Below are 8,428 nucleotides of genomic sequence, written 5' to 3'. Positions count from 1 at the left end.
ATTAAGCTAATTGATACATTGATTGGCATGATACGATTGATGGAGGTAGGCAGAATAAAGGAGCAGGTAATCGACATCTGACAAGGCCACTTCCTGTTTATACTTGTGCGTGCGTTCCTTTCAAGCCATTTCGGGGATGTACGCTCGCTATTTCGTACGCTCGTTAGTTAGAGGAGGGGTCGCCTGAGTTTAGGGAGGAATTTTAGATGCGAACGAAAATACGAGCGAGCCATTGAATTTAAATATTTTTGTACGTACGCCTAACGTACGTGCGCCCGCTTGCGAGTGGGTCTGAATGAGGGCCTAAGCTTGCAAGGCAGTGTACCTTGTTTGTTATTATGACTTGAAATAACTAGTGTTCATACCTTTTTAAACCAGAAATATCAGTTTATATTAGAAACATTCACAGATTTGCCCTAAGAGCAATCCAACAGTGTATGCAGACCTAGGATTTGATTGTATGTGTACTCACTAATGGCGAAAGTTATACATTGTGAGGGCTCATATTATCCTTTTAGTTACTCAATAGTTTCAGGCCTGAAGCTGACTTGCACGTCTGCCCAAGATGCTTCCACATTGTGTGGAAGCATCTGGGCGGTTTCATAGCTGTTATCATCAGGACGCACAGGCGCCAGCATATACTTCATTCAAAAGATGCATCTAGAAACAGGTATTTACGCATCCAGTCAACTTAGCCAGTATTTGAGATGACACGCCATCATCGAAGATTATCTACCAGAGAACACTGAGTTACTCCTACTGATTCAGAAGTGGAAAAGTGACTGAAATGCATACAATTCTCCTCTCTTCCCCCCCGCCCTTTTTTGTCCAACCCCAATTGTTGTATTTGCTTGTTGCAAAAACACGCAAGATAAACTAAGTAGACAAAAGTGATTAGACACCACCGTGCAAGCGAAATGGTGTGCTTCTGCAGCAGACACGTGTTCATGAAGTATAAAATTAGAAGTATAGAGATGTTCTCAATAACTCTGTGCTCCCTACATTGTGGCAGTTCTACGAAACAACAAATGTTTCTCCTTCTTCCACTAGGGGACACTGGAGTCTCAGAACAGTGGGGTATGGAAATGGGTTAACCGGGAGCTGGCACTTTAATAAATTTGAATGGTAGCTAGCTCCTCCCCCTTTATACCCCCCAACAGGTCAGTCTTCATTTTGTGCCCAGGGAGCTGGTACACTCCTTCAGGGCTCTCTGTTAAAGAAAAAGATCCTCAAACAACAACACTGAGGATCAGACAGGCAGCTCACTACCCCTGCCTATCTGCTTCGTTGGAGCTGCCGGGGAGATCCCACCGCAGCTGCTTTCGGTGTGCACTGGGGTCTTCAGCTACAGAGACCACAGTCTCTGGGGAGTATCTAGATGCGCTGCGTGCGCGCATGTCGCGGTCTCCCACTAGCAACGTCCGCCACCGGCAGCACTAGGCAGCTACAAGGTTAGTGTTTCCTGGCACCCTGAGTAGCAGGGGAGCCAGGACGAGAGGCGGGCATTGTAAATAGCGGCCTGCCAGCGCTGAAAATGGACACCATAGTGGGAGGGGGCGGAGCCTTATGATCAGTTCTGCTCCTGCCTCCCAGCAGCCCCAGCGCTCCCAGTAAGAAGCTGGTGACCATTTTATAGAAAAGAGCTGCTGCTGAATGCGGAGACTATCCTGCCTACCGGATCTGTGAGTGCACAGTGGGCTAGTGAGGAGCTGTTTTACTTTGTATGCACAGCTATTATTACACATTGATACTGTGTTTAACAGCACTGGTCATGGTATCAGCGCTAGTGAGGTAAAAGCATATCTCCCTCTCTGCCTCTTATCTCTGCTTTCTAAACAGTCTCTGTGCGTCTCACTGTCCTTTCACTTGTGTGAGTATGTGTGTGGCCAGTGGATTACTATCATGACTTCTAAGGGGTCTAAAGCTGCACAAAAGTCTTTTTCCTGCAAGAATTGTGCAGAGAAATTTACACAGGGACAGTCAAATACTTACCTGTTGTGTGATAAGTGTGCTTCAGAGTCACAGACTCCTGTTTCACCACTACAACCTACTTGGACTGATCAATTTACATCAGTCATGTCTCATCTGTCTGCAGAGACAGAGAGGTTGCCAGAACTCAGACGTCTGTCGTCTCGGAACCAGATGGGCACGTTCATTAGCCAGATCTGTAGACTGGCTCACAAAAGTTATGTCAGGCCAGGTCCCTCCTACAGCCTAGTCTTCTAATGTCCCTACTAAGAGACTGATTCCTAATCCCCTCAGGTGGGATAAATCTGATGAAGACAAGATGCAGGAGCCAGAGGAAGGTGAGGTTCAAGAACCAGAGGAGTCGGAACCTGCATCTCAGGGCGTAGAGGAGATGATTGCGGCAGTACGCCAGGTGTTACGTGTTGAAGATGTAGACCCAGTGGCTTCTAGACCGTCTATCTTTAATAAAAGATAATGACAGGCGGCAACCTTTCCAGCGTTTGAGGAACTAGGTGAGATTCTAACCTCGGCGTGGAAACACCATGATAAAATGAAGTTGGATTTCAAAATCCAACCACCTTCTCGCTTTTTCACGACCGGTTTACCACTGTCAGCAGAAAAACGGGTTGTGATTCAGGGAGCAATAGACAAGCTTCTGTTGTCTCAAGTGGTAGTGAATGTCCCAACCCATCAGCAGGGTCAAGGTTTGCATTCCAGCTTGTTTGTAGTTTGTAGACGGTTCGGTGAGACCCATTCTGAACCTGAAGGATCTCAATCGTTATCTGCATGCTTTCAAGTTCAAAATGGAGTCCCTCCAGTCTGTCATTGCAGGCCTCGAGAAGGAAGAGTTTCTTGTGTCCTTGGACATGAAGGATGCCTACCTCCACATTCCCATCTGGCCTCATCAGGCATTCCTTCGGTTTGCAGTACAAAACTCTAATTTTCAATTTCAGGCCTTACCTTTCGGTCTTTCCTCAGCACCAAGTTTTCATGAAGGTCATGGCCGTGATGATGGCACTGCTTCGGATTCAGGGTGTTACTATCGTTCCGTATTTGGACGATCTTCTTATCAAAGCCCCGTCAGTAACTCAATTGTTGCAAGATAGACAGTTAACTCAGAGTCTACTCTTACAACACGGTTGAATCCTCAATTTCCAAAAGTCCTATCTACAACCTACACAACTCCTGCCATTCCTGGGGATGATTTTGGACATGGTGGAATAGAAGGTGTTCCTTCCTCAAGACAAGATCTCCTCCATTCAGCACATGGTGCGGCAGATACTGCGTCATCGCAGAGTGTCAGTACATTTGTGTATTCGCCTGCTGGGAAAGATGGTGGCGACCTTCGAGTCCATCCAATACGGGAGGTTTCATGCCCATCCATTTCAATTGGACCTTCTTTCCCAGTGGTCGGGGTCCCATCTCTTTCTTCATCAGCAAGTTCTATTGTCTCCCAGGACTCGAACACCTCTCCTTTGCTGGCTGAATCCCTCTCACCTCTTAGCCGGAAAACGGTTCGCAGTGTGGGAATGGATTCTCCTCACCACGGATGCAAGTCTGAGAGGGTGGGGGGCAGTGACTCTGGGAAGACACTTTCAGGGCTGCTGGACTCAGTGGGAGGCAGTATTGGCCATAAACATTCTAGAATTAAGAGCAGAGGGCCTGATTCAGAGCTGGACGCTATTTGCGCTCGCTCGTTCAGAAAAAGGGGTCGGCTATTTAAATTGAGCGCTCGCTCTTTGCGGTCTGTTGACGCCTCTATGTCTGAGCGAGCGAACGAAACATGCGCTCGCTATTTTGTAAAGATGCCCCCTGGCCGCTCGCATCCTACGTCATCTCCGCTATTTATTACATTAATCGAGTACATCGAAAGGCGTCTGAACTACTCGCAGTGCTTATGGTTGGATTTTCCTAACGCAATCATGCGAACAGTTCAGGCTAAGAAACAACCAAGTGACGTGGTCGATGACGCTGCTTTGTTAATTATGCACACCCTTAAAATGCCCGTTTTGACCGTTTGGCACGCCTGTTACCACCCACAAACGCCTCATCCTGTCACTCAAATTAGCAGGCACTCGCAATTTTGCGAACACATGTTTTCCGACCGCACTGACTGGTTGGCGCATGCGCATTACGACCCATACGCATGCGCAGATGTGCGAATATCGCTTGGAGCGAACGAGCGGCCGCTTACAAGCGGCTCTGAATCACGCCCAGTGTTCTATGCTCTTCAGCTAGCACATCTTCTGTTGCAGGGTCAGGCAATCAGTGTAGTCGGACAATGCCACGGCTGTGGCATATATTAACAGACAAGGTGGCACCAAAAGTCAGGCCGCCATAAGGGAGGTAAGCCGCATTCTGCTTTGGGCAGAGGAATTTGCAGTAGCGATTTCAGCAATTTTCATCCCAGGAGTATAAAATTGGAAGGCCGACTACCTCAGTCGACAGGACATTCATCCGGGAGAATGGGCGCTCAATCCGCAGGTGTTTCAACAGCTGATTCAGCGTTGGGGTCGACCTCAGTCGGATCTCATGGCGTCAAGGTTGAACCATCAATTGCCACTTTACTGCTCACAAACAAGGGATCCACAAGCAGTAACAGTGGATGCGCTGACAATGCCTTGGCAGTTTCAGTACGTGTACCTGTCCCCTCCAATTCCGCTTCTTCCTCATCTGCTTCAAAGAATCAAAAGAGAAAGGGCCAAGGTGTTACTGGTGACTCCAGATTGGCCCAGACGAGTGTGCTACTCAAACCTACGGCATCTGTTGATAGACAATCCGTGGCCTCTGCCTCTACAAGACGACCTCCTTCTACAGGGTCCGTTTATCTATCAGGACTTAAAGCGGCTTTGTTTGACGGCGTAGCTGTTGAAAGGGCCATCCTAAGAAAGAAGGGTATCCCTTCCAGTGTGGTTCCTACTATGATTTGGGCTCGGAAGGATGTTACGTCAAAACATTATTATCTTATCTGGAAGACGTACGTAGCTTTGTGTGAACGCCGCAGTTCACCTCTGTCGGATTTCAAAGTGTCCTGTCTTCTTTTTCTGCAGGCTGGTTTATCAGCAGGCCTTCATCTAGGATCTTTGAAGGTTCAGGTGTCGGCGCTGTCCATTTTCTTTCAGAAAAACTAGCATTATTGCCAGATGTCCAAACCTTTCTACAAGGAGTAATCAGACTACAGCCTCCATTTGTGCCTCCAACGGCCCCATGGGACTTGGGTTTGGTCCTTTCTTTTCTCCAGTCTGCTATGTTTGAACCTTTACAGACGGTGGAGATTATGTTTTTAACTTGGACGGTGGTTCTTCTTTTGGCGTGTGTCGGAGCTTGGGATGCTCTCATGTCGCCCGCCTTACCTCATTTTCCACGAGGATAGGGCTGAGCTTCGTACGCAGATGTCTTTCCTTCCTAAGGTGGTGTCTGCGTTTCACATCAACCAACCAATTGTGGTCCCGGTTTTTAAAGAAGATTCTCCGGCCTCCAAATCATTAGATGTTGTTAGAGCTCTTCAGATCTATGTTGAGAGGACAGCGTCTATCTGGAAGTCGAATGTGCTTTTTGTTCATTTTGATCTGGCGTGACCAAGTTGGCCGGCTTCAAAACAAACCATTTCTCATTTCGTCTGACAATCAGACAGGCATATCTGTCCGCTTCTAAACAGCCGCCTGTTTCTATTACGGCGCATTCGCCACGCTTGGTAGGTCCTTTGTGGGCGGCTGCCCGTGGTGTTTCCTTGACTCATCTACTGTCAGGTGCATAAATATTGGGACATTGACAGTTGTTTTCCGTGGTCTTCCGGGTCTTTTGGTGTTGCTGAGCTCTCCAGTGCGTTCTTTCTTTTTAAGAATGTTCCAAACAGTTGATTTGGCCACACCTAATGTTTTTGCTATCTCTCTGATGGGGTTTGTTTTGATTTATCAGCCTAATGATGGCTTGCTTCACTGATAGTGACAGCTCTTTGGATCTCATATTGAGATTGGACAGCAACTGATTCCAAATGCAAATGTCACATCTAGAATCAACTCCAGACCTTTTACCTGCTTAATTGATAATGAAATAACGAGGGAATAGCCCACACCTGTCCATGAAATAGCTTTTGAGTTGATTGGCCCCTTTAAAAAGTGGGAGGCACATATAGAAACCGTTGTAATTCCTACACCGTTCACCTGATTTGGATGTAATTACCCACAAATTAAATCTGAAAGTCTGCAGTTAAAGCACATCTTGTTTGTTTCATTTCAAAGCCATTGTGGTGGTGAATAGAGGCCAAAATATGAAAATTCTGTCAATGTCCCAATATTTATGCACCTGACTGTATGTCGAGTGGCCACTTGGTCAGGCAGGCATACTATTATTAAGTTTTACCGTTTTGACACCTTTTGCGTCCTCTGCTTCGCAGTATGGCCGGGCTGTTTTGCAGGGTTCTCAGCGCTCTCCCGCCCGTGATGGGAGCTCTGGAACGTCCCCACTGTTCTGAGACTCCAGTGTCCCCTAGTGGATGAAGGAGAAATCAGGAATACTTACCAATTAATCCCTTTCTCCGATTCCACAGGGGACACTGGACGCCCACCCTGCGCTGTTCTACCTGCATAAGTTGTTGTTTTCCAGGTTCAGACAGTTGTTTTTCTGCTTGGAAATTTCTGTTTTCTTTCATAAAACCTTTTCTTGTTTGTTCATGTCTGTTGTAGCTTCTCTTCTCCTTTCTCCTTATATTCCAGCTCTCCTCAGGCACAGTTTTTTAAGACTGACCTGTTGGGGAGTATAGAGTGGGGGATGGAGCTAGCTACCATTTAGTGCCAGCTCCCGGTTGACCCACTTCTATACCCCACTGTTCTGAGACTCCAGTGTCTCCTGTGGAATCGGAGAAAGGGATTTATCGGTAAGTACCAAAATCCTGATTTTTATCAGGAAGAAAATGCCACCGGTCATGTTTCCAGGGCGACGCTGGACTAGTATACAGAAAATTCAGTAAATCAGATGAACTGGCCAGCTCAGAGTCTAGATCTTAACCCCATTGACAACCTCTGGGAAGAAATGGACCGACGGGTGCATTCTAGGCCGACTCGACCTTCTTCAGTGTCACAGTTGGTCACTGTACTTAAGGCGGAATGGTAAAACATACCACCTGCTGTTGTCCAGGAACTTGTGGACAGTTTGCTAAGAAGGATGTCTGCAGTAATCACTGCATGTGGTGGACCTACACAGTACTGACGTCAATAAAATCTTGCTGATCTATTTGCTGTTAGTGTCCAATCACTTTTGTCTAGAGTGTACAGTACAGTCCCCAAACTGGCATATGTTCAACGCTGCATCAGGCCCTCAGTGGGGAAGTCTTCTGCACACAGGAAAAAAGTTTCCTCTACTGTAATAAAGTATTTTTCTTAAAAGACACGAGTATGTAAAAGATCCTTAGGCATGGGGATGCATAATTTCAGGTGTTACTACCTGTTCTAATTGTTCTAAATCACATCCTTTCTGTTGTGGTTGCAGACATCCTCTGTGCTTGTTTACTTTTACAAGGTAACATTTATGAATACTGGTGCCAATTAACAGCAACAAAGGCTTTGTAATGCTAGGTACACACTTTGCCGACGGATCCGCCGACACAGTAGTCGATCAGGTAAGGTATACAGACTTACCGATTGGCAATTCAATTTGCCTGCCCAGTTGAGCTGTTAGTCACACAGCTATTAGCTGTTAGTGCCAGATGAGCCGATATATATCTGCTATGCTGCAGAGCAGATGCTATATGCGTATGAACGACGTCGTTCACAGACATATCTGGGGTACAAACCCGTTGACGCTCTCATAATATATCGGCTTTTCCATTGATCGGCCAATATATCGTCCAGTGTGTACCCAGCTTAATACACAGCAGCCAATTAGACATTTATTTAAAAAAAATACACATTTTGTGCTAGAAATGAGTCAGGAAGTAGTGGCTCTTGCACAATGTAAAGATCATATTATAAGAGCTAATCAAAGGTGATTTTATAAATATGTTTACTACACTTACAGGTACAGACTAATATGTATATGAAACTAGCCGTTCCAAAGTTGGTGGTATTGATGCCTGGCTGCAGTAATTATCAATGTTCTGCTTTTTTGAGGGGCGTTGTCAGTCAGAGCTGCAGAGCTCCTGTTACAAATAAAATAAGTGCAAGCTATTCAGCGAATGCAAAGTTGCCAGCTGTCCATTTTGTTTCCAGGGACTGGGCCAGGTTTTAAAGATTTGTCCCTGGATTTGTCCCAGTTTTTCAGTATTGAGCAACTGCACAATACATTTTTATTTCTGTACCTTGGATACAATTCCTATGCATTTTGTTTTCTTAGGTTTAGAAGATTTAGGGCCGTATTCAATTTGGAATGAAAAGCCGTTCTTGGCGAAACGTTTTCGCCGATGATGTCATTTTCGCCGATTCCACTTTTCCCCGTATTCAATTTCAATGTATCAGGCCTGATG

At 46.1% G+C, this 8,428-nt stretch overlaps 1 pseudogene; it reads left to right on the top strand.

Annotated features, from left to right (window-relative positions):
- Nucleotides 1–1,902: 1,902 nt before the first annotated feature.
- Nucleotides 1,903–5,099, top strand: LOC148474887 (uncharacterized; annotated as a pseudogene).
- The last annotated feature ends 3,329 nt before the right edge of the window (nt 5,100–8,428 follow it).

The sequence above is a fragment of the Taudactylus pleione genome, unplaced genomic scaffold (assembly GCF_031769625.1).
Source record: "Taudactylus pleione unplaced genomic scaffold, aTauple2 ptg000803l, whole genome shotgun sequence".
Classification (NCBI taxonomy): domain Eukaryota; kingdom Metazoa; phylum Chordata; class Amphibia; order Anura; family Myobatrachidae; genus Taudactylus; species Taudactylus pleione.
This window is presented reverse-complemented; position numbering and strand designations above follow the sequence as displayed.